Genomic DNA, 27,956 nt, shown 5'->3' on the forward strand with positions numbered 1-27,956 from the left:
TCCTTCCTGCTGGATTCTGCAAGGGACATCAATTTTCTAGGCTAAGGAAGTGGAAGATGCCACCACCTGGACTGGTTGTAAGAAAAAAGGCAGGCAGGTGGGGCTGGCTGAGGGCAGACTGACATGAGTGGGGCAGTGCCCCATTTGTCCTAATGGACCTGTCTCCTCTTATGCTGTAGATACAATGTAAAACATGAAGCAAAGCGCATTGGCCGCACAGGGGAACATTATCACATCTTGGGTTGTTTTAGGGTATGTAACCCTGCCCTCATGACAGGTGAAACCAACTTATCTTCTGATCTGTAAGGACAGTTCAGTTGCACAGACACCCCCTCTTCTTTTAGGATTGATGTGTATGGAAACGTTCTAATTATAGGTTGGCCCTGACAATTCCCCCCCACCGCCCGCCCTTGTCACGACACTTTACACTGTTTATGTAACTTTAACAGAGAGAAGAAGAAGAAAGCGGAGGGAGGCACTTTTCAGGAACAGTTGAATAACGAGGAAGAAAATGCCTTCTTTTTTATCTCTCATGTCAAGTGAGGCAAAGGACTTTATCAGCTACAGTCTGCGGCTGGAATCACCGTCTCCTTCTGGCTGGTTTTATAGTCTGATTAGGCTATAACTTCCTGTAGTAAACCACCATCAGGAGTCAGAACATTAAAGGGGGAAAGAAATAGTCAAGGACAGGCTTTAAACTCCAACCTTCTAGTCGTATTTGTTGAATTTACTGTATTAAGGTGCGTGTTTTCAGTATCAAAAGTAGTATGTGCCTATACTTTTCATTGGCTTCAGAAAGAATTGAGGGTAGACAATATTTAATTAAGGTCAACAGTGCTGCAATCCTATGCACATTTACTTGGGAGTAAGTCCCGTTGAACTCAGTGGAGCTAACCTTTCATGTATAGGACTGCACTCTAAAAGAAACTTAATTTGCAGAGCAATCCAACTGATGGGAAGCCGGCGTAAGTTGTGCTGGAGCAAGAGAAGCCAGCACAAAGTCTGCCGCATCCAATTGCCATTCAGGAGTCTCTGGGCTGGCTATATGCTGGCTCAGCCGGGAACTGCATGCAGGGACCAGAAAGTGAAAGCCTGCTCATTCAAATACTCCTACTGGGAAGTAAGCCCTCTCCATTGACTTCTATTGCAGTTATTTTCTTAGATCAACCTTTTTCCCGGCATAACTTTTGCCTGGATTAGGACCTGCTGGAGCTTCAAAAACACGAGTTGGATGTGGCCTAAATCCCCTCACCTCAGCCCCTCCCCTGACATGCCCCCGACATGCCTCTTTTTCGGGCCTTATGCTGGCTTGCACTGGCTCCACTTGCACTGGTGCTGGCTCAGCTGACCTGGTCGGGTTCTGGCTCAGCTGGGCTGAGTCACTTACATTGGCATAACCCAGCTGAGCCAGGACCCAGCTGACTCAGCTGGAAATCTGCCACGTTCAACTCCCCACAGCTGGGTGTAAATGCAAGTTGGATTGAGCTCTTGTTTATTGTTGCATGAGCTTGTATAGACAACAACCATGTACAAAGTAGTCTGAGATGGCAATTTTGTATTAGGAATTAACTGGAGTTTTGCTGAATCTCCCAGGTGTTTCAGAATTTATAGGAACACACGTTTCATGAGCATTTCTCCTTCTTCTGAAAAAGTTAATTCCCTAAAAAATTAGCAAAATGAAAAATCAAGAAAATACATGGACAAATTTCCAGTCGTATAAACTGGAACACGTGATATATGCAGTAGATTATTTGTATGATTACATATGTCTTGAGTATGATTTAACTGACGGGCTAATCTTTTTCATTTGTTATTATTTTGGGTATTACTTGTTACCTGAATGGTTGTAAATAATTTCAATAAAATGTATTTTTTAGCTTGCACTAGAGAAGCAATACAGGAATAACACTGGTTTCCATTACCTATTGTGTCTGCCCACAGGAGCATTATTATTATAAACATAGGGACACCCTGTTTTTTGTTTAAACAAAATGTGGCCCATCACTGCATTGTGGAGAATCCTTGTCCAGGGATTTGAACCCGGGTCTCCTAGGTCCAAGTCCAGTATCTGTCCACACACTAGCTCTCTTGTCTTGGGTTTGAAACAAAAATGACCATCAAAACTTTAAATAAGAAATCTGCATGTTGGAGAGAAATTTGAATGTCTTGTCACATTCTTCAAGATGGGGGAAGAAGACTGAGATTTTAATCGGGTTTGTAAGATAGTAAAAATTGTCAGATTTGGGGTACCTCCAGACTGTCAGTAGTTTGCAGGAGGGATTAAAAAACATCACCAGAACTTTAGGTTTGTGTGATTAAAGTGGATTCAAGCATTCTTGTCACCCTGGAGCAACAAATCAACTTAAAAAACAACAGATTTTTTAGTTTGGAAAGTGACAGGGAAATGCATTGACAAATGTGGGATGAATGAATGACTAAAGGTCCCTGGTTCAATCTGTGGCATCTCCAGGTACAACTGGGAAAGGGTCCTCTTTGATACCTTGGAGTGCCACTGCCCGTCTGTAGATCAGGAGCTGATGTTTTGGACTCTAACTCTCATCATCCCTTGCCAGCTAGGGCTGATGAGAGTCCAACAACATCTGGAGGCACCACACTGGCCACCCCTGGTGTAGACAATGCTCGGTTAAATGGACCAATGCTCTGACTACGTATAAGGCAGCTTTCCATGTTAAGCACTTTTAACTTTGGCTGGTATATGGTTATATCTGTTTGGCTTATGTAAATGGTTTAGGATAGGCTTATTGGCAACCTCATACAGGACAGAGACACAGCACCCCATGACAGCTATATAGAAACTAAGTGAGCACTGCTGAACATCTGCTCAAATGAGGTTCTGTGGCCTCCGTGTGGGAGATTATGTGCTGTGCGTCAGAAACAAAGCTGGATGGTAGTTGAGCCAACAATTATGAATGTTGCTTCCGAAACGTCTTCCTGCTCATGACAAAGCTTCCCTGAATTTCCCAAAATGGACCAACACATTTTCCCCACTGCAAATTTGTTTATCATTTTAAAGCAAAACCCACATCCTAATACATTTCTTACATGGATTCAGTGACCTAGAAATTCAGCAGCAATTTCTGTAGGATTAAACAATTAAATCATTTATATGGAACCACTGTTCTTGGAGAAAATTGTTCTTGTTCAGATGTTTGTCCCAAACAAACAAGCATGTCTTCTGTGCCCTGGTGGCATTCAGATTAGTTTGCAAAACTTGCCCCAACCTTTCTTAGCCTCTAGATGGCAGTGCTTTAGGATAATGTTTTATAAATACATTTCCAAGAATATTATGCAATGTGCAGTGCAAAATTTCATCCAGCTATGTAGCCTGGAAGCCCATACTGTTTGGAGATACCGCAACCTGTTAAGAGACAAAGAACTCATTTTCAGGTGGTTTATTTTATAAACATTTACACAGGAAGAAAACTCAAGGAAAGGGGCATTACAAGACAGATTCAGAGAATCATCTGTGCCAGGGTTCATTTAGCCCTCGGATTTGTTTTTAATGCCAGGCTGAGCCCTGGAATACGTGAAGTAATAATGAAGAACAGTGCCTCTGTGCATGTGCAATAATTCTGAACATCCATAGAGACCTGAACATTCAGTGGTAGACACAGTTCTAGGAACCAATCAGCTGAAAGTGGGACGGGCTGATATAAAGAGGAGAAATGGCAGGTGGAAGAAGGTTACTTAACCCTTCTCCAGCTCACCACTTCTCCCCAGCCTGAGTTTCACATAATTTCATAAAACATGATGAGTCTCCAAGGCTCTTTTATCCAAAAGGAAAGTAAACCCTCTAGCGCTATCCCTGGAAGTTCTCACTATTCAGAGGAAAGAGGAATGTATAACATTATTTGGTAACAACTGTTGGAACTTAATAACACAATAAAGAAATCTTAAGTCCTAAGTACACCCTATAGTATTATTGTTGGATAGTGTTACAGAACCATAGCAGCATTTTAAAAACTCAACATTTTAGCATTGGGGTAAAAATTAAAAGATTGACTAAAAAAACCAGGGGTAATAAAATGGCCCCCACCACAGGGTTATAGTGAATATGGGTTGTATTCAACCTACTCAGAGTGAACCCACTGAAATTAATGAACCAAAGTTAGACATGTCCATTAATTTCCATGGGTTTACTCAGAGTAGGACTAGTATTGGCTCTAATCCTAAATTATGGGCGCAGTTTTTAACACGCTGACTCATTGAACTCAAGGGAAAGTTTACTTCTGAGAATTACACGACATGCTTTGTTAAGACAGCAAAAACGTTCCACAAGGGATGCTCTGATCCACATGTATGAGATCAATTCATACTGCATAGTCAGCTCATTGTTGTGTATGACTTTCTCAAACCATGAAAACTGGATGGGATCTCTAAGTTTTAGCTTTTTCTTTAGTGCTGCACATAAAAGTTTAATAAGTGGTTATTCTATGTTTAGAATGTTTTTCTTTTCCCATTAAGTGTCTTTCAGACGTCTAGGATGTCTGTCATGTTCAGAACAAGGAAGCAGCACAACTCTTTCACCCCACTGGAAGCCTTTGCATATGGATACGGAAGGAAAGAAACATCAGGCTATTAGAAAGTCATGATGCCTTGGGTTGGTGTTAATGCACAGATGCTTTCAAAACACAGCTTTGGATGTTTCACAAGAAAGGTGAAAAGTGTGTTAGCACTAGGGATGGAAAGATCTATCAGTTGTGGTTCTCTCATTTTCTCATTTTTCTATTGTTAAATTCAGTTCTCTATCTGCGAATTTTTTTAAAAAAAATCCCTCAGGGAAATTCTCCACCACTTTAGTGTGAATATCTCAAAATAAACACATTTTTATAGGCAGTTTTGACAAAGATACACATTTTTGCAAGCCATTTCTCATCATTTCATGCTTTTTACATGTTATGTATTCATTTTTATGCACATTTTCTGCTAATATACGCATTTTTTGTAAATGTTGTTTAGTTGGCGAACTGCATCCCAAAATTCTAATAAATGTGAATTTCAAAGGATGGCTGTGTTTCAGTTCTCATCTTGTTTCGGAAATTGTGAATTTGATAAACTCTGTTTGAAATGCGGACTGAATTGAAATTCTTACCCATCCCTAGTCAGCACTCGTGTGTACTGTGGGGATACTCCATCTACACTGGAAGTTTTTCCAAGGATCAGATCTATCTTGCAGATCCAACCCCAACAGTCCACTGTATGTCTCTTTATGTGGCACTGGTTCCTTGTCTATCTGTTCTGCAGACAGGGATGACAGCACTGTTATTTATGATAGGTGTAAATCTGCATAATCCAGCAGAAGAATAATTCTAGATCCTAAATAGGGCAAATCTGAAATTTCTGGAAAAAGAAAAAGAAAAAAAAACACCTTTGAAAATGTTACTTTTCTGAGCTCCTCTTTCACTTTAAGATAGCATCCATCTTCACCCCTGGAGAATATTTGATAATATGGTCTCCCTGATTTTTCCATCTCTGAATCTGGGGCACAAGTATGGCTCCATTTTTATATTGCTTAATATTATTTTAATATTGTTGAAAGAAGCAATGTACTTGGCCCCTGCGCCTTCCAGTCCTCTACTCATAGCCCATGATTTCCTTCATCCATCAATATGAACTAACAATAGAATTTCAAGCTGTGAATACATTAGTAGCCACAGCAAGGTGTTTCTGTTAGCCACACCTGGGGGGAGGGGGGAAATGGACTGATCTGCCAAAATCTCTTTGAAGCTGATTTTTTTTAAAACCACTCAAGCTGATCCCACCACATGTTATAGTAAAAAGGGGTAGGGTTTGACTAGCGTTGTGTGCCCCCATTTTCAGGAGAGAGAGGTGGAGAACTATTAGAACCAGCAGAACAGTGAGTGCGTTTCTACTCTTATTCAATGTCAAGTGCGCCAAAACCTGTCAGAAAAGATATTTCTTACACTTTTTAGTTTTTTGAGCTCCTCATGGATTGTTGGGGGAATTTCAGTCCTTCCTGGGGGATATTCAAGGAAACCCCATGCACACAATTTTGCAGCCCACAAACATCACAGGGAATTTTAGGAGGCCATTTTGATTCAGCCCTATCCCGGACCCTTCAGCTCCAATCCTTGCCTGCCTGTTCCTTTCCTGCTAGTGATGCTCAGCTAACCTCAGTCCTACTTTCTTCTTGGACACCTCCTTTCTTCAACTCCACATTGCTGCCACCCGCCACCCATTCACTCTCTTCAGTCATTACTTGCCTGAAGAAAGTGAGTACAAACTCAAAAAGGCTGTGAGGGCTGACTTCCGGGAAGGGTGACTTCGCTTGTGCCTGCTTTTGAGACGGGCTCCCGCCTCAAAAGAAGCTTATTCAGATATAAATCAGTCAGAACATTTTTTTTTGACTGATGAAATTTCTCCCGGGCAGGGAGAAACGTAGAGATCAACCTCAAAAGCCTGTTTTTGTTGGGAGGACTGGATTTCATTAATTTATGAGAAAAGGTCCAGCCAGCAATGCCGGACGGACTTCCGAACAAGCTCTATCTGATTAATGCGATACGTTTATCTTTTCTTCAAAGAGAAAACGGACTAACAGGCAAGCACCCTTCTTTCTATTATTTTTTTTACTTGGTTTAAATTGTTGCAGCAAAAAGAGATTTGTCAAATGAATCAGCTTTAAAGAACTTCTGGGTGAGCTATAACTCTTCTCTGTTATTCACGAAATTAACAGCTTATCTCTGTTTCTATTGCAAAAAGCTGTCCTGGAAGTGCATTCTAAAGATATAAACAGAAGAGGGATTTCTATTCCGAGGAACATTATATTGTCTGGGACTATTCTCTTTTTGGTCTATTTTATTTTGACGAATCTGCTTCTTCACGACGCCACTAACTGTTTTGATGCTGGGAACTAAATTTGTTTTGTGTTCTTGCACATAGAGAGATAAGGCAGGCTGCTCTGTTTATACTGTGATGTCATCAAGCCTGGAATATTAACCCAATTGTTGCTGAAATAAGAAGTGGTTCTTCTTTATTTTTGTTTTGTTTTGTTTTCGTGGTTTTAAAAATGGCAATCAAGAAAGTGGCTGAGAATCTGGAAGTAATTATGTTTCAAAAAATAATGGATGAGATTGAGATAACGAAACAAACCCTGCGACAGGGCAGTAAGGAGCTGAAAATTGAACTGAGCAAAATGACGCAGGAGCTTAAAGAAATAGGGGATCCTGTGAGAGAGGAGAATGAGATCAGAGATGAGAAAAGAAAAAATAAAGGGAAGATACAAGCCCTGGAGATTGGAACAAATGTGGAATTGGAAAAAGATCTGGAGTTTATGGATATTAGAAATAAAATCTACTGTTTGGAATTTAACGTTATCTCTGAAGAAATGAATGAAGATATTAGAGATAAAGTTATCAATGGCTTGGATAATCTTCTGGACTGGAATGACGTGATGGAGCTTGATATAGAGAAAATCTATGGAATTAACTGCAGCCATGTGACAATGGAAAAACTCTCAAGAGATGAGCCAGTGCATTTTGTAAAAAAGAAGAACAGAGATATGACTTTACAACAATATTTCAGCAACTTATTCAGAATTGATGGCAAGAAAATATTTGGGATAGAGGAAATTCCCATCAGACTCTTATTATGGTTTACCCCGGAGCTAAGAGTGATGAAGCAAGAAAGGAGACGGCTTGAGTGCAAATGGAGGCGAACTCCCGATGGCTGTAATCATGCACTTGTGAGGGTCTCTACCAAACTCTATGTGAAGGCAGTGAGAGCAGCAAAGAAGCAATACTTTGCTGTCTCTATTCAGTCATCTCTTAACCGCCCAGCGGAACTTTATAAAGTTGTCCAGGGACTTTTACACTCTGGTCCCCAGGACGCAATAACACCATCAATTGCCCGCTGTAATGAGTTTGCGCGACACTTTCGTGATAAGATCATGAACATCCGCCGGGACCTTGACTCCATTATTGTAGCAGTTGATCCTAATGAGGTGTCCAGAGCACAGTCTTGTCCTGTTTTACTGGATGAGTTTCAGTTGGTACAGCTCGAGGATGTGGACAAGGTGCTTGGACAGGTGCGGGCGACCACTTCTGCTCTGGATCCTTGCCCCTCATGGCTAATAAAAGCTAGCAGGAATGGAACAGCCGGCTGGGCCAAGGAGGTGATTAATGCCTCTTTACGAGAGGGAGTGGTCCCATCCTGCCTGAAACAGGCGGTGGTGAGACCGCTCCTAAAAAACCCTCCTTGGACCCTGATAATTTGGACAACTATAGGCCGGTAGCAAATGTTCCATTCCTGGGCAAGGTCCTAGAGCGTGTGGTCGCTCGCCAACTCCAGGCTCTCTTGGATGAAACTGATTATCTGGACCCATTTCAATCGGGCTTTCGGCCGGGGTTTGGTACAGAAACGGCCTTGGTCGCCCTGTATGATGACCTCTGTCAGGAGAAAGACAGAGGGAGTGTAACTCTGTTGGTTCTCCTTGATCTCTCAGCGGCGTTTGATACCATCGACCATGGTATCCTTCTGGAGCGACTTACGGATTTAGGAGTGGGAGGCACTGCTTGGCGGTGGCTCTGCTCCTATCTCGGGAATCGTCTCCAGAAGGTGATGCTGGGGGAACATTACTCGAGTCCCTGGGTACTCCAATATGGAGTCCCACAGGGTTCAGTTCTGTCCCCCATGCTTTTCAATATCTATATGAAGCCGCTGGGTGAGGTCATCAGGAGTTTTGGAGTGCGTTTCCAGCAATATGCTGATGATACGCAGCTCTACTACTCCTTTTCATCTTCGTCAGGTGAGGCTGTTGATGTACTAGACCGCTGCCTGGCCGTGATAATGGGCTGGATGAGAGCTAATAAACTGAAACTCAATCCTAACAAGACTGAGATGCTGTTGGTGGGAGGGCCCTCTGCCCAGATGGTTGACGTTCGACCTGCCCTAGATGGGGTTACACTCCCCCTAAAGGAGCAGGTACGTAGTTTGGGGGTCTTATTAGATCCGCTCCTGTCACTTGAGGCTCAGGTAGCCTCGGTGGCACGGAATGCATTCTACCAGCTTCGGCTGGTAGCCCAACTATGACCCTATCTGGACAGGGAGAATCTCGCCTCAGTTATCCATGCTATGGTAACCTCTAGATTGGACTACTGTAATGCACTCTACGTGGGGCTACCTGTGAAGACGGTTCGGAAACTTCAGCTAGTGCAAAATGCTGCAGCCAGAGTTCTCACTGGGACAAAGAAATTTGACCATATAACACCTGTCCTGGCGCAGCTGCACTGGCTACCGATATGTTTCTGGGCCAGATTCAAAGTGTTGGTTCTTACCTATAAAGCCCTAAATGGCATCGGACCGCAATACCTGGTGGAACGCCTCTCTCGCTATGTACCTACCCGTTCACTACGCTCGACGTCGAAGGCCCTTCTCCGGGTCCCAACTCATAAAGAGGCCCGGAGATCAACAACTAGATCTAGGGCCTTCTCGGTGGTGGCCCCCGAACTATGGAATGCCCTCCCAGACGAGATACGCCTGGCGCCTTCTTTGTTATCTTTTCGGCGCCAGGTAAAAACCTACCTTTTCGCCCAGGCTTTTTAAACATTTTAAATTTAATTTTAAACCTAATATGGATTTTAATTTATAAACTCATGGCAATTCTATTTCGGATTTTTATCATGTTATATTTTTCACACTTGCTCATATTTTAATTGTGATTTTATTTGTTGTACACTGCCCTGAGAGCTTTCTGCTATAGGGCGGTCTAGAAATGTAATAAAATAAATAAAATAAATAAATAAAAAATTATATGACTATGGCTATGACAGCAAGATTATTATGGAATACTGATAATGGAAGATTGGACACTGAAATTACTGGACTTAACAGGACTATTGAAGATGGAAGATGGAATTAATAGGGATAATGGAATAATGGCTATTGAAATTATTGGACCTAACAGATTTTGATGAGATGGATTAATCGATATGTTTATTTGGACTATGGTTATGACAATAAGATTATTATTATTATTAACGAGATGGATTAATCGACATGTTTATTTGGAGAAAAATTGATAGATATATTTCTTAAAGAATTGAAACCTCTCTTTGACTTTTTGTGGAAAGAATAAAGTAATGTTTATGAGATTTGATGATTAATTAAGATAACTACTGGAAGAAAGTGATTTTATAATATAATTTAAGAGACAGGATTGTTATATATTGTAGACCTACAACTGATTTGATCTGCGACAAATGGGAAGTCAACATTTTATTTTTTTGTTTAATCATTTTTGTTTTGTTTTGTTTTTTGTCTTTGAATGTTTTATGATTTTGTTTTGTATGTTTTATGAAAATTTGAATAAAAATTATTGTAAAAAAAAAAAAAAGGCTGTGAGGGCTGCACTTTGGCCCAGCCCCCAATCTTGTGCTATTGATGCTCGTGGGCTCAGCTGTCACTTCTGCAGTGGGAAGTCTTTTCTACTCATGGAGGCTCCCCACGTGATTTTGCATCCTGGAAGATCCCAACTGCCCCATTTTACTCACTTTCCTTTTCACATAAGTAATGACTGGTTATTCTTTCTTCAGGATCCCCCTTTTTCAGAATTATTTCCTACACAATGCAGATGTGGGAATGGCTGAGGTGGAGAGAGGGTGGCTTGCTTAAGATGAACTACTACACTCCAAGAAGAAATCAGGCTTGCAACCAGGAATGTCCAGATTTACAGCTCAGTCTTATACAGCTCAATTCTAGGCATGTTTTCCCACAAGTCCCATTATGTTCAGTGGGACTTACTCCCACAGAACTTGGACTGCAGTCTTAGGACACTTCCAAACTGTCACTATTTGGGGGTGAGATTCAATCACATACCAGCAACTTCAGCTTGCATAATTATATTTTAGCTGACACTCTTGAGCAACACACCCATTTTCTGCCTAAAATCAGACTATGTAATAAGAAAAGTGATGGGAAAATGCAATGGAAAGTGTGGGATAACAGTTGCTTGATGGATTGTCATATAACCTCCCCAGAAACAAAAGAGAATAAATGCTCAAAAAATAGCCAATTTTGTCTAATACCCCTGCAAACCTAGTGTCAACAGGTCATGATGAATGCTCAGTAAACAGGTTCCTTGGAAGCGACCTCAGTCACAATAGTGAAATGGTGCTGCTTCTTTTTTGTTGTTGTTGTTTAGTGAAATGGGAGTGTCAGCTCAGACACACCCTTTAAGATCTCAAAATTCTTTAGTTTTAAATGACGTATTTCACAATTTTACATGTGAAACCAATGGTATTCAATATGAAATTGATTACCAAGTTGTAATGGCTGCCTTAGATAGTAGAGATGTTTAGCACAACCATAGATGAGAAAAAGAATGTTGGAGATGAACAACTGGCCTTGATCCAGGATAATTGCACAAATGTTGGAGTATGCACAACTTGTAGCGCATCTAACTGGAGACAAGACACCTCCTTTCAAACCCTCTAGTGTGGGTTTAGGATCACATGGGATGTTTTGCATCTGGATGTTATAATGCAAATGCACATCTGGATCCTTATCCGCATCCAATCTATGCATGTGGATTTAGATCTAGAAAGGGAAACCATGAGCAGAAGCTTGTGGGCATGTCTAGGCTCAACACAATTTGGCCAAACATGGGTTATAAGTATTTAAATGTCTCCATAGGTAGACATCACAGGAAAGAGCTTTTCGATGGTGTAAAGAGGCACAGATAGTACTGAAATATTTATCTGTCTTTTTTTCAATGGAAAGGACAGGATTTTAAAAAAGCTACAGAAGACATTGTTTTGGTGAAAACTAAGGTGGAATCAATTAGCATTAAATCTGTGTACTTCAACAGAAAAGAAAAACCTTAATGAGGGATACCCTAAAAGAGAAGTATCACTCGGGATGTTTGCTCATATGGAAATGGTTAGTTACACAAACAGAGGGAGAAGAAGATAGTATTACAGGTGAAGTCCTTCACTCTATCCAGTGAAAGTGGCTTGGTTTCTCTTCCTCATCCTGCTGCTTTTTCTCCTCACACTTAAAATATTTCACCACAATCACAGTTTCATATGAATTGAGGATAGATCCTGGTTTTTCATCCTTGCAAAGGGCACCGTCATCTGGTTTCCTTTTGTCATCTGGCTTTCAAAACATGTTGAGCCATTGATCGTTTTCCTATTTTGATGGCCATCACCAAGTGAGACCTCCTTTGACCCTGAAACTAAAGCCACTTCAGGGGCCAATGAGCAAATTGAAACTTACAGATCAAGTCAAAACTCCACTTTCTAAAAGAAAACATACTTTTAAAAAGTTGTTGCTTACAACTGACCTTTCACCTCTTTTTATTTTATAATGGCCCACCAAAAAAAGGTTTGACACTAAAGGTCTGATAAGATATTTTTGTTTCCATCTCAGAAAAAAAGGAGGATATTTTCAGATTTGAGACTAGACAGAGGAAGTGGGATTTACACAAAAAAAGCGCAAAGCTACTATTTAATGAGGCCAAAGGATAATACCAGTGGGATTCTACTTAGAACTTCAAAAGCCTTAAACGTGGATTCAAATAGCCATACACCACATGCAGACTCTTCTCCCATTGACAGAGCCTTCTGTGATGTGATAAGAAGGCTAGGTCTGCAGTAAAAGTTCAAAACAAGCATGTTGGTACAAGGTGGTTTTTGTGTTAAGCATCATAGGAACATACAAAGCTGCTTTCTATTGAGCCAGACCACTAACCCATCTGAATCTGGCTCTATATTGTCTGCTCTGATTGGCAGTGGCTCTCCAGGGTTTCAGACTGGGGTCTCTCCCAGCTCTTACTGGAGATGCTAAGAATTGAAACAGAAGCCTTCTGCATGCAAAGCAGATGCTCTACTAAGCTACAGTCCTTCCGTGTAAGAAGTATGGCATCTGAATCAACAGAAGGTTGAACAATTTGTCAATTTCCATAGTTACCCCTTCCCCCCTTTTGTTAAACTGTTGCTTCAGCCCGGGACAGAAGAAAATGGAAGTAAACCTGTGGTAAAATGGAGATAATGGTTTTACATATACTCCATGGTGGCTCCCAAAAGAGAAAATAAACTGGCCTTATCCAACTGCAGTCACAAACAACAACTTGCTCACACAGCCTGATATAATGGTCTTGAGGCTGTACATTGGCCACTCATGGTGCAATACAGATGAAAATGTAGTGCAAGTTATTTTATCAGACACTTCCTATGCAAATATATACTACTTTGCATCCACCGGTAGCTGTACAAATGCCAGAAAGTGAACATGGAGGGGGTAGTGGAGATGAACTTTATAGTTCCACCACAACCCCACTGTAATTTTCATCACACTCATGGAAGGTGTCTGTCTGAAGCGGGAAATATTCTGTATCCACGGAGGCTCCCTGTGTGTTTTGGAAAACTGGTTTTCCAGAGTTTCAAAATGTGTGGGAAACTGTCAGGCCCAGGATGCGACTCAGGAACCAGACCAGAGGTTGTAAATTCGTGTTTTATTAGAGTAATGTCCAACAAAGACTGCTCTTTCTCATGAAGCAATACAGGGATACAGGTCCTGCGACATTGGGAGAAAGTTGACAGAGCAAGGGGCTGCTTCCCACCTGTTCTTTAAGAAGGGGCTAAACGGGCGCGCAACCTTTTGCTCCTCCTTAACTCCCCCTCAGGTACTGCCCGCCTTCCCCCCCTTCTCTCCTGTCTTTTCAACCGTCTGCGTGTGCGTGGTGAGGGGGGAGGCATCACCTCCTCCTCTTCTGAAGTGTCCGATTCCCCTATGGGTGATAAAGGAGGAGCTGAGGGTAAACCATCTCTCCGCCTTTCTGCTGTGATCAGCCCTCTCTCTTGCTCTGAGCTGCGGAGAAGGGAGGGCCTGGGAATGTCTGGGAGGAATTCTAAAACTTCAAGGCTCTCAGGCTCCCCGTTGCTAGGCGACCCTATCTCTGGCATGTCCTCTGTTTCGGCTTCGCTCCACAGAGGGTAAGTTCCTCCCTCCTCCCTCTGCCAGCCATTTGAATCCTCTTCTGACAACCCCCCAGGAGCCCAGCTCATCCTCCCGACAGAAACCTCCACAGATACAAAAGGCTTTCTTGCCTTCTGTATGTGGGAAATAGGGATGGAAGGATCTGTCAATTTCAGTTCTCTCCATTGCTTATTTTTCCAATCTTAAATTCAGTTCTGCAGCAATTTACGATTTTTTTTAAAAAAAATAATCCTCATGAATATTCTTCAGCATTTTAGTGCAAATTTATCCTAATAAACAGTTCGCAGTTTCATACTGCATAAACAGTATGCTGTTTTAACTAATTAGCACATTTTTGCAAGCAATTTCTCCTATATAATGCATTTTTCTGTGTTATTTTCACTAATATATTCATTTTTATGCACACTTTCCCCTAATATATGCATTTTTTTGAAACATTGTTTGGAGAACTGCATCACACAATTCAGATAAGTGCAAATTTTGAAGGATGCTTTGTTTCAGTTCTCATATTGTTTTGGAAAATGTGAATTTGATAGATTCAGCTTTAAATGCAAACTGAATTAGTTTTCTCTCCCATCCTTAGTTGGAAGCAATTAATGGCAAACAATGACCAAAGCAGGGGGGGGGGGCTAGCACAATTATTCCTACTGCTTCCCTTATGTATTTCCTTCTCAATATTTGTATAATGCCTGCACAGGGCTTGTGTGTTCCACTCCAGTAAAGAAAGAAAGTGCACATGCAATGCAATCTTATGCATGTTTCCTTGGAAGTAAGTCCCACTGTTTAGGATTGCAGCCACAGAAGTTGTTTCTAGTCTACGCTTGCCATTTACAGAATATTGGTTCAGGATGTTCCCATCTGTGACAAACTGCACATTTTAGAATAAATTTGTGAAAACTCAGGTTGCAAAGATGCACTCCTGTAAGAGAACCAGCATAATGTAGTGGATAGAGTGTTGTATTGCGACCTGGAAGACCAAGGTTCAAATCCTCCCCTAGCCATGAAGCTCACTGGGTGACCATGGGCCAGTCACAGTCTCTAAGACTAACCTACCTCATAGGATTGTTGCGAAGATAAAATGTGGAGGAGGAGAATCATGTATGCCACCTTAAACCCCTTGGAGGACAGATGGGAAACAAATGTAATAAATAAGATGATTTCTTCATTGTACAAGATAATTTTCAGTGCAGAGTGACAAATTTATAGTAACATAACACATGGAAAAGCTGGGAGGAAACGATATACTGACATTGCAACATATACTGACACTGCAACATCTGGCAGAAACATGAAGCCTGGTATTGAAATAATGATATGAAAAGAACATTTTTAAAAGAAATGAAAAACTGATATTAATTCAACCTAATCATTCCAGTACAATATTTGCACTTTTTATTGTTTCCTCCTAACCTTATAATCTTATCCCATCTACAGTTATTTATTTGCAAGCACTTGAAATGAAAAATGGTTTCAACCAATTACACATATCTCTGGGGAATTCCTACTGAATTGTGTGATAACATTAAACAATACATTCCGCCACCCCCTGCCCCAAAGTGCATGAAGCTGTAATAAAAATAACATAAAATATGCTGCAAATATCTCATCACTTAGATACATTTTTCTTTAATTAATCATGTTAGTTCTTAAAGGGAAAAAGAACTCAACCCACTGTGAGCTTTTTAAAAAGTGAATTATCCTGTTAAAACAGCAATGATAACTCCGGGAGTGGGGCCAATTATTATATTTATTTCTCTTTAAAATAATTGTTTAATGTCATCAGGAAGCATGAATTCAGTAAAATGCCTATCATATCTTACTTGTGATCATAGTAAACCAAAACCTGAGGAAGAGCTATCCCATATAAGAAGCATATCTTTATGGAAGACATGTATAAAACTATTCATAAAGTGGATACTCTGGACAAGAGGCTACTGTAAGGACAGAATATGGAGAAACCAATTGATTCCCCATCGGAAAGGGTGTGAGACAGGGGACTATTTTATCACCCTACTTGTTTAACCTATACACAGAACATATCATATGGAAAGTGGGATTGGACCAAGATGAAGGAGGTGTGAAAATTGGAGGGAGAAATATTGTTGCATGCCTCCCCAATCTCCGAGCGGTGAGATTCCAGGGGTCCCTGCGCTTGTCCAGGGTTTGGTTTCCTTTGGGAAGAAGGTCAGCGGAGACTGTGGTGTCTTTATGAAATATGGTTTGTTTATTTACACACATTCCAGCCTGAGCTTAGGATGGAAAGGTTCAAGGCATCAGCAGTCCAATATCCAGCTTTTCAGTCTTACAGGAGGCCTCCTAAACCCATGGTGCAGAGAGACAGCCTCTCTGCCTGCCTCCAGTCCCCAGCCATTCTCTAGACACACTCTACACACACTAAAAACACAAACCTCTCCTAGCTACCAGGAGGGGGGGAGGAGGCTCTCCTGAAGAGTTTCAATGACAAAAGAATCCTCCTGGCCCATTCACCAGTTGCTGGGCACCTGACAGACCCATTAACAACCTGGCCACTCTATTAGCTTAACAAAAGAAACTCATCTGGCCAGCAGAGCCAGCCCCTCACCCCAAAGCATGGAGTTCCAAATCAGAGGCTGGAAGGGGACTCACAGGAATCATCCATTCCAACCCCCAAACTCACAACAATTTCAATAATTTAAGATATGCAGATGATACCATACTACTAGCAGAAACCAGTAATTATTTGAAATGAATGCTGATGAAAGTTAAAAAGGAAAGCACAAAAGCAGGACTACAGCTGAACATCAAGAAGACTAAAGTAATGACAACAGAAGATTTGTGTAACTTTAAAGTTGACAAAGAGGACATTGAACTAGTCAAGGATTATCAATACCTTGGCACAGTCATTAACTAAAATGGAGACAATAGTCAAGAAATCAGAAGAAGGCTGACTGGGGAGGGCAGCTATGAGAGAACTAGAAAAGGTCCTCAAATGCAAAGATGTATCACTGAACACTAAAGTCAGGATCATTCAGACCATGGTATTCCCGATCTCCATGTATGGATGTGAAAGTTGGACAGTGAAAAAAGTGGATAAGAGAAAAATCAACTCATTTGAAATGTGGTGTTGGAGGAGAGCTTTACGCATACAACGGACTGTGAAAAAGACAAATAATTGGGTGTTAGAACAATTGAACTAGAACTGTCACTAGAAGCTAAAATGATGAAACTGAGGTTATCATACTTTGGACACTTCATGAGAAGACATGATTCATTAGAAAAAGACAATAATGCTGGGAAAACAGAAGGGAGTAGACAAAGAGGAAGGCCAAACAAGAGATGGATTCATTCCATAAAGGAAGCCACAGACCTGAACTTACAAGATCTGAACAGGGTGGTTCATGGCAGATGCTGTTGGAGGTTGCTGATTCATAGGGTCACCATAAGTCGTAATCAACTTGAAGGCACATAACAACAAAAAGTGGACAGTGAGAAGTTTTTCTCCCTCTCTCATAATACTACAACTCAGGAACATCCAATGAAGCAGAATGTTGGAAGATTCTGGACAGACAAAAGAAAGTATTTCTTCACAAAATGCATAAACTATGCAATTCATTCCCGCAAGAGGTAGTGATAGCCTGGATGGCTTTAAAAGAGGATTAAACAAATTAATGGAGGATAAAGCTATCAGTGCCTACTAGCTGTACTCTACTTCCACAAGTAGGAACAGCGCTGTTGCAGTCAGGACCTGCTTGTGGGCTTCCCATGGGCATCTGGTTGGCCACTGTGGGAACAGGATGCTGGACTAGATGGACCTTTGGCTTGATCTAGAGGACTTTTCTTATGTTCTTATGCACATAAGCCACAAGTGACACAGACGGTGAAGAAGTGAGGTTGACCCAGCTGGACAGGAGCAGAACAATATGGTCTTGCTGTTGGTATAAAGAAGTGGTATCATTTCTTGTAAAGTGTTACAAGTCCACTCATACACTTGAATGCCATAGCATGGGAGGACTTCATCTTGAAAGAAATAAGATAAATTAAAAGGGGGAAAACTCAAGTTCTCAAATGATGAGGTATGAGGTGAAGTTATATCTATTTATTTAACATGCATATCCTGCCTTTCTTCAATCACAGAACTGAAGGTAGCATACATGTAGTTTCCCAGGCCAGTGATCACCCACGCAATGGCCAGATGCAGACCTGTTTAGCTTGAGCAAAGTGGTAGCCTCTAGTGCCTTCTGACCACACCCTGGAACCTTGATGCATTGACAGTAATTTCATAAGCACTATCAGAGCTTGGAAGTAACTCGTTATTTTTAATGAGTTACTTGTAATTAGTTACAATTTTAAATAACGAGTGGGTAATTCCATTACATTTGGCAAGTAACGGAACGACTAGTAATTTCCCTACTATTCAGCTGCAACTTTAACGTTTCCACGTTAGGTTGGACGTTACTTCGGGGTGGGAACAAGGGGAAGTCAGCTCCTGGCTGTAATTGGTTAACACAAGACATGTGCCTCACACTGATTGGACCTCTGCGCAGACTGTCTCTTCCCTCGTGATCTGTGTTAGGAGGCATGAGGGAAGAGGTGAATAGGCAGGGCCTGCTGGTGTCTGAGAGGACAAAATGGACGCCGGAGGAAAAAGCCAGGGCAAGGAAGGCAGCAGCAGAATGGTGAAGAGCAGTGGAGGTGAGTGACAATGATTTGTGTGTGTGTGTGTGTGTGTGTGTGTGTGTCCCTGCGGCCCCTTCTGCCCCCGTGGCATTTTTGCCCCCCCGCCCCCCCATGGCCCGTTTTGCCCCCCCACTGCCTCTCCTTGCCTAGGTATGCATAGGAACAAGGGGGAGAGTTCAAAAAGGGGGGGAAGGAAGAGAAGTAGGCCAGAGCTTGGAAAAGTTACTTTTTTGAACTACAACTCCCATCAGCCCTAGGCAACATGGCCACTGGATTAGGCTGATGGGAGCTGTAGTTCAAAAAAGTAACTTTTCCAAGCTCTGGCCTACTTCTCTTCCTTCCCCCCCTTTTTGAACTCTCCCCCTTGTTCCTATGCATACCTGTGTGCTGTATTTATCCAGACAGAGCACTCCTGCCTTTTAAAATGCCGGCTAGCTTTTTATTGTATATTTATTTGAACTCCATCTTTCTTTTTATTTGTATTTTTGTCCTGTTTAATCACAAGACTGAATTGTATGTGGGACAAAAACTGTCTCAGTAATAATAATAATAAAAATAAAAAATCATTAGGCGTACAATAAATGGCTTAAGGCTGATTTTTTTGTTCTTGGCAGAGATGCGGTGAGAAGTAGGGTCCTTGCAGCTCCTCCTCTCAGTCCCCCAGCTCTCAAACTCATGTTCTGTGAGAAAGAGAGAGATTCCCAGTCCCAGAGAGAGATAGACTGTTGACAATCTCTGCTAATATCTATACAAATGTACATAACATGCATCACCTGAACTCACATGATCTAGAGTTACCTTAGATCTTGCAAGATTTGCAAATGAGAAGCAATAGGGTTTTATATTAGTTCTGATTGTCTATTGGGCTATCATAGGTTATATGTTTTTTTCATTTTGTATGGCAAAAACTCCCAACTTCAGTGGAATTTATGTGATGTGTTCTAATCATTTGAATTTGGCTAATGAATGCTTTATTCTTTCATCAGAACGTTAGCAGTAGTACTAAAATATTAATAAAAAAGAAAAGGGAAAGAAAAAATACTTTACATACATCATTCAGCTGTATTGCTAATTATAGATATAGATATAAAAGATAAACGGCATTTTGTCAAAAGTATTTTTGTCTACATTTTATACCTCATCCTTGGTTTTCCAAGCTTGGCATGGAATGCTTCTCATACAGAATTAATTTGAAATGCTGCATATTTATTATCATAATCATCATATTCAAAATAAAAAATATATGTACCGCCTTCAAGTTGATTCCAACTTATGGTGACCCTATGAATAGGGTTTTCATGAGGCGGAGAGGCAGTGACTGGCCCAAGGTCACCCAGTGAGCTTCATGGCTATGTGGGGATTTGAACCCTAGTCTCATTTTGTTCTCACAACAACCCTGTGAGATAGTAGGTTAGACTGGCCCAGGCAGGGTTATTCAGTGAGCAAAAATGATGCAAATAGGATCTCTTTTAATTGTGCTATCGACCTGCTTACTTCCACTCTGACTGGGGCATCTTGCAGCATGGGGAAGAGATGGGGGCACATCACAGCTGAAGTTCACCCATATAGGAGCATTATCTCTCGTTTATTACAGAGACGCCTGTTGCAGGTTTTGCTGCTGAGAGCAGCAGTCAGTTAGTGCGGCCACTTGAGTCACAGCTTGTTGATCCTGAGGAGGCAAAACTAGAAAGTGAGGTTCAGAAATGAGGCCCTGTGCACGAGGAGGAGGAGGGCATAAAGCAGTGCCAGTTGCCCACAGCCACATCTGCAGAACAGCAAGTACCATGGTTTGGCTTTGAGAAAGCTTGTACATTTGTGAGCCAGAGTGGGAAAAATGTTGTTGTACGATGCAATTACTGCCTTCCAAGGATCAAAAATCTGAGATCAGCTGTTTCCTCCTCATCCAATGTGAAGAAACATTTTGAGGTAAGCCTTTGTCATGCTGGTCCTCAAAGAGTGTCCATTGTCTATTTATGTTTAAATTGTGAAGTTCCTCTTCCATTTTTTCTTGGATTCATGCTTTGTTCTTCTTCCTCAGAGGGCACACCCTGAGAAGCTGAGAGCAATTGAAGAAGCAATAAAGGCAAGGAGACGTGGCCTTCCTGAACCAATGCATGACACCCCTCCTCCCAATATGCTGAAGCAGCAGCAGACAACCCTTGAGAGGTGGGGATCTGGCAGGGAGCATGTCACCCAGAGCAATCTCGACAGGAGAATCATTGATTTCATTGTAGAGGAGACATTACCACTTCAGACTGTGGACAAACCATCATTCATTAATCTGGTTCGCGTTGGACTCCCCAAAGATCTCACCATCATATGTGCCAAGACTCTGAGAGACAGAATTGAGAAGAGAGCATGCCACATGAGAGAAACTCTTGCAAACCGAATGGGTGCTGTGGCATATATAGCAACCACTGCAGATTGTTGGACCAATGGCAAGAAAGTTACTTTGGGGTAACAGCCCACTGGATCAACCCAACTACCCTGAAACGTGAGGTCGGGGTCTTGGCTTGTAAGCGTCTGAAGGGGCGCCATACATACGATGTCCTTTCAAAAGCACTGCATGATGTACATGTGCAGTACAGGATCCACAACAAAGTTATGTGCACTACTACAGACAATGGCTCCAACTTTGTGAAAGCGTTCAGTGTTTTCATGGCCAAAGAACCAGTGGAAGCTGCAGGCACCAGTGACGATGATGGTGACAACCAGGAGGAGGAGGAGGCTGAGGTGGAGTTTGTGCCTATCTGTGAGATCCTGGACACAGGACCTGAGGCAGAGGAAGAAGCTGCAGACTCAGGAGAGGATTTTGTTTTACCACCACACCAGAGATGTGCTAGCCACACCCTCAACCTTGTGGCAACACAAGACATAGAGGCCATGCTTTCTGACTCCTCCAAAAGTAGTCTTCTTGGTCCTTTCAAGAAACAGTTTCATTCCTTGATGGGAAAGTGCAGCAAGTTGTGGTCCAAGCAGAACCAGTCAGCCCAGATTGCTGAGTATATCCGTGCGCAATGTGGTGTGTATCTGAAGGTACCGAATAAGACCAGGTGGAATTCCACCTTTGATGCGTTGAAGCAACTACATGAGCTCCTGTCAACTGTGCCACTAAAAATGCATGCCATAATGGACTGCTGCTCCTTGTCCAGGATCACAGCTGCTGAGATTGAAGTGGTACAGGAATACACAGAGATTATGGAGCCACTAGCCCAGTCCCTAGATATCCTGCAACAGGAGAACGGCATGTTCATGGGGTATTTGCTACCAACGCTCTGCATTCTGGACCGCGAGTTAGAAGGACTGGAAAACAAACCTGAGAGGTACACATACTGTTTTCAGCTGCTGAGAGGTGTGCGCGAAGCCCTAAGAAAGCGGTTTGCAGCTATCTGGGAGGACAAGAGGCTTCTTCTGGCAGCCTGCCTACACCCTTGCTTCAAACTAGATTGGCTGGAATTGTGTCAGGCCGCCACCCATACCAACAAGTAAGAACATTAGGGAAGCCCTTTGGGTGGATTACTCCAAGGGAAATGTTGTCTCAAGGGAGGCATCAGAGGGCTTAAGGTGGTAGGCAGGGGCTGGGCCTTTTCTTCCTGGGGCTCCTCATCACAACCTTGGGTTGCTGCAGGTAATCCTTAAGGGTCTGCTGTGCTGCCCCATGAGTGTGGTGACTTGGTCACCTTCCTACCTTCCATGTCATCATCCACAGGCTCAGGCTGGACCCTGAACCAGGGGACATGACATGCATCAGGAAATGAAGAGCAGATGATGGTTTCCTAACATATATGTGTTAACATATCCTCTCTCTTTCTTAGATACACAATGGAAGCCTTGTTGAAAGCTGAAATAAAGATGGGTGTACTTAATGAGGACAGTGATCAGTCTTCAGATAAAGACCAGGAAGGAGATGACTTAGAAGATGACTTCTTTAACTTTCTGCCCCAGGGCAAGAAGTCAACAGTAGACACTGCTGAGGAGGAACTGGTGAGGTACCTGAGGTCTCCCAGCAGGGAAGTGTCATCACTCCATGGCTTTCCACGTGTGCTGCGGTGTTTGTTGCAGCACAACACAGGCATGCCTTCAAGCGCCGCAGTAGAACGCCTGTTCAGTACTGGTGGCAACGTAATGACTGTAAAAAGACATTCCTTGTCTGACATGCTCTTTGAGCATCTTGTTCTTTTGAGACATAACAGAAACATATTATAAAAGCATTTCAAGTGTAAAATTTGATTTCAAGAGTTGGGGTATCTTCATTGCTTGGGGGGATGTGAGATTCTGTTATGCCATTATGTTAATCTTATGGATAATTTTTTTTATTCTACTACCCCCTGTGTGTGTGTGTTTATTTTTAATATTGTTTTAGGCTTCTTAGATGTGCAGCAGCCAAGGCCAGCACCTTGTAGGAGTTTTTTTTAAAAAGTAACTGAAATGTAATTGTAGTGATTACTTTTGAGAAAAAGTAAAGTAATCAGTTACTTTCACAGCAATTGCAATTGTAACAGTAATTACTACTTTTTTGGGCCAAGTAATTGTAACTGTAATTTATTGCTTTTTAAAAGTAATCTTCCAAGCTCTGAGCACTATACAACAGAGGGAATGATATCCACAACCTCATTCCACACATCATTCACAATTGTACCACATATGGTAGCTGACATGGTGGAGGATGGGAAGCAGAATTTCCCTATATGACAGTTTGACTGATGCCAAAAATGCAACAGTATCACAACAGAAGTTGTATAAGACATGTGGCTTCCCACAGCAAATAAGTGACAGTATTTATTGCACATGGAAAAATGACAATTGTCAAATTTCTTACACTTCAAAGATCATAATCTTAAGTGTACTTACATGGAAGTAAATGCTATTGATTAGCTCAGTGAGACGTAAGAGAAAACATGTTTAAGAGTGGACTGCATGTTTGGGAAGGTTGGCAATGTCTCGTGCTAAAACATTGCTAGAAAATTCACTCAAATGACTTGTTTTTAATTTAAATTAGTTTCTGTGTTTTGATTTAACACTGGAGTGTAGGTTTTCTGCCTTTCGTTATTATTCCATGAAATCCCAAACATAGAGCATAACAGGCTTCCAGTTTGCAGTGAAACAGATCTGACCAGAACAGCTAACTGCTGAATCTTTACTATTGAAGGAACAAAGCTTTTTCACCTTATCCACATTAGTTGTCACAGTGAGATCAATGCAAGTCTTCACATGAGGGAGATGAGCAGGAACTGGCTGTCTGTGAACCCTGCAGATAGCATTGTCTTGTCAGTTTACACTCCCACTAGCAACAAAGCCAGATAAATGGCTTCCTGCCATATGCTATAACCTCCATGTTCAATGGCTCTCATTCACACTATAGCTAGCCTTCCATTATGCAAAACCTCATTTATTCTGGGTCCAGAGATTGATAACTTTTATTTACAGTCACATCTTTCTATATTTTGAAGAGTTCTAAGATGAAAACAGAAGGCCTACAACAACAAAAATTAAATGAACAGATATGAATCATAAGCATCTTTAGAACTGATCATGGCAATATGCAGGAGGATAACTCATTTTATCATAGAATCATAGAGGTGGAAGGGGCCTTGTAGGCCATCGAGTCCAACCCCCTGCTCACAGCAGGAAATCCACAGCTAGAGCATCTCCCGCAGATAGCTGTCTAGACTCTGCTTGAAGACATCCAGCGAAGGGGATCCCACCACCTCCCTAGGCAGTCGGTTCCATTGCCGAACTGCCCTTACTGTCAAGAAGTTCCTTCTAATGTCCAATCTGAATCTACACTCCTGCAACTTAAAACCATTAGACCTAGTCCTACCCTCTGGGGCAGCAGAGAACAAATCTGTACCCTCCTCTATGTGACAGCCCTTCAGGTACTTAAAGAGTGTAATCATGTCGCCCCTCAGCCTTCTCTTCACCAGACTGAACATGCCAAGTTCCTTCAACCTTTCCTCATAAGACTTGTTCTCCATACCGGCTATCATCCTTGTCGCCCTCTTGTGAACCCGCTCTAACTTGTCTATATCTTTCTTAAAATGAGGTGCCCAGAACTGAACACAGTATTCCAGATGAGGCCTGACTAATGCAGAATATAGTGGGACTATTACTTCCCTCGACCTGGAAACTATAGCTCTGTTTATGCAGCCCAAAACCACGTTTGCCTTTTTTGCCGCAGCATCACACTGCTGGGTCATGTTCAACTTGCGATCCACTACAATTCCAAGGTCCTTCTCACACGCACTACTGCTAAGCCGGGTATTTCCCATCCTGTACCCGTGCATTTTGTTTTTGTGGCCTAAATGCAGAATCCTGCATTTGTCTTTATTGAATGTCATTTTATTAATTTCAGCCCAATTTTCTAGTCTATCCAGGTCCCTTTGGATTTTATTCCTGTCTTCCATTGTGTTAGCTATCCCTCCCAGTTTCGTATCATCCGCAAACTTCATAAGGCTTCCCTCCACCCCGTCATCTAAGTCATTGATAAAAATGTTGAAGAGTATCGGCCCCAGGACAGAACCCTGTGGCACTCCTCTTGAAACCTCCGTCCAGTCCGAAGCAGAGCCACCGACGACCACTCTTTGAGTATGGTTTTCCAACCAGTTGTGAATCCACCTGACAGTATTTCCATGTAGTCGGCATTTGACCAGTTTGCTAATCAAAAGGTCGTGGGGGACTTTGTCAAACGCTTTGCTGAAATCTAGATAGATGACATCTACAGCATTTCCACCATCTACTAGGCTAGTGACCTGATCAAAAAAAGAGATGAGATTAGTTTGACAGGATTTTTTCTTGACAAACCCATGCTGGCTCCTACTAATCACAGCATTGTCATCTAGATAGTTGCCAATGGACTCTTTTATTATCCATTCTAATATCTTTCCCAGTATTGAAGTCAGACTGACTGGCCTGTAATTCCCCGCATTTTTTTTTTACCCTTTTTAAAGAGCGGGACGACGTTTGCCCGTCTCCAATCCTCCGGCACCTCTCCCGTTCTCCAGGATTTCTCAAAGATGATGGCAAGAGGTTCCGAGAGTACATCCGCAAGTTCCTTCAATACTCTGGGATGCAGTTCATCAGGCCCTGGAGATTTGAACTCATTTAGGTTAACTAGGTATTACCTGACTATCTCCTTATCAATCTCGAACTGCAATCCCGACCCCTTCCTGAGATTGCTACTGATGCAAGGTTGCACACTGTTCCCTTTTTGGGAGAAAATGGAGGCAAAATAGGCGTTGAGCAGTTCTGCCTTTTCCTTGTTATCATAATGCTGTGTGATGGTTTAAGGCTGACAGAGAATGTCCCAGTGCAGTTAAAGCAAGGTTCTGAACTTGGGTTCTCCCAGATCCAATACACTATCAATTGCACCATACTGGCTCTACCTTACAAATCTACAGCTTCTTGTTGCACACGCAAAAACATATTCATGAAATCAGAAGACTGAGTAATTTCTTCCCTTCACAGTCACATTATCTTATGTATGAGAAATGAAACATTTCTATCTGTCATCAATTCATATTAAAAAGCATGCCTGGCATCAAAAACAAAGAAAAGAAAACAACTCACAGCCCTGATCCAGATCAGGTCAACCCTGTATGGGAAGGAGTTTAACCTTTTCCTCCTCATGCCATTTTCTAGCCAAAAATACACAACAGCTGCTATTCTCCCCCCAAAGGGGCCGTTTGTAGAAAAGAAATTATATGATAATCAAGCATCTATTGGTATGATCTACAACAAAATATAATAAATGATGCAAACAGCAATACTGTTACATAACTCCATGATTCTTCTGAACAGCTATCAACAGACTAAAGATTAAACTGAAAGCCATGAAACCCAAGTAGATGGTTGCAACCCCCTCCCCCCTCCATCACTTTTTATTAATTTACCCTTATAGCAATTTCAGGATTAACCACAGAATTGATCAGCAACATTCTAGAGGACCTTCCTGCTTCCAAGGGTGTTTTGCTCTGGAAGTGGAAAAATATCTTCCATGACAATAGAGAAACAAGAGGTGGCTGGTACCTACTAGACCAAGTGGGGGTGCTACAATGGCATGGGGATGTGGCCCTATTGTTCTGGGTTTTTTCCCATCCTCCCTTCCACCGATACCGTAGACACTGCTGTTTTACTAATACTTAGCACCTAACTAAACTGAAAAAGTCTTACTTTTGTTCAGCAGGGGTCCCTGCTGCCACAATTGTTTCTCCGCTGGCAGAAAAGTTGGTTCTCTTCCTATCCCCCTCCTTTGCAAAGAAAGAGTGGACACTTAAACATTTCAGTTTTATTATACAGCCACAAGAGTGGCTGTATACTATAGCCAGCGTGGACTTTTCACATTCCTCAATGTTAAATTGAAAATACCCCCCATGCCATTCTGATGCTTCCCATAAGCTCATTTCAAAACAAAACCTTACAAAACGTATAGTCCTGAACTCAGAAACACGTGCTTAACAACCCTTTAAATTTTCATGGCAATAAACAAAACAGAGAGAACACGGAGTTCAAACTCTAAAGAGAGTGGAAAAAACCCAGAGCCCTTTTGGACTTTTTTCTCTGAGTTCTCATAATCTGTTGAAATTAATTAAAAATCACCCATGTTCACAGAGTACCTGTAATCCTATTACTGACCTTGCCCCATACTCTGACCTTCATCTTCTGCAGTTTAAAAGTTAAAGAAATGCCTGGCTGATTTTTAATTAATTTAAGAAATTTTGCATTGAACTGAATGATAATGTCAGGCATGCTCAGTAAGAACCAACTACCAATGTTCTAAAAGCCAGACTCACAGCTGCTTGGCTTGCCTAATCAGGGGGCCACACTGACACCAGATTTTGATTTCATGTGAGACAGTCATGGCTTCTCTCAGAGAATCCTGGGAAGTGTATTTTGTGAAGGGTGCTGAGAGGAGACTCCTATTCCCCTGAGAGAGCTCCAGTGGCCAGACTAGCTGCTCTGATTGAAGCTTTGTAAGGGGAACAGGGCATCTGCTAGGAACTCTCAGCACCATTCACAATCTACACTTTGCAGGATTTTTTGAAAGAAGCCATAACTGTCCAAAGTGAAATAAAGGCCTGGTGTGGATGTGGCCAGGGACAGTTTTGGTTCAAATTTGGGTTGGAGGCTACATATGCCTGCTGTACAATAAAAAGGTGGGGGAAACACTGAAAAGCAATGATACTGTTCACAATGTTTTCCTTTTGGAAAGGAAAGGGGTTTCCCCTCTGCCCAGTCCCCACCCACCCAATCTCCTCCCCTCCCCCTCCTCCTCCCCTCCCTGCCCATCCCCCAGGTCAGTGTTGGACTATGACCTGGGAGACCAG

Source organism: Rhineura floridana, chromosome 9, assembly GCF_030035675.1.
Source record: "Rhineura floridana isolate rRhiFlo1 chromosome 9, rRhiFlo1.hap2, whole genome shotgun sequence".
Taxonomy (NCBI): Eukaryota; Metazoa; Chordata; class Lepidosauria; order Squamata; family Rhineuridae; genus Rhineura; species Rhineura floridana.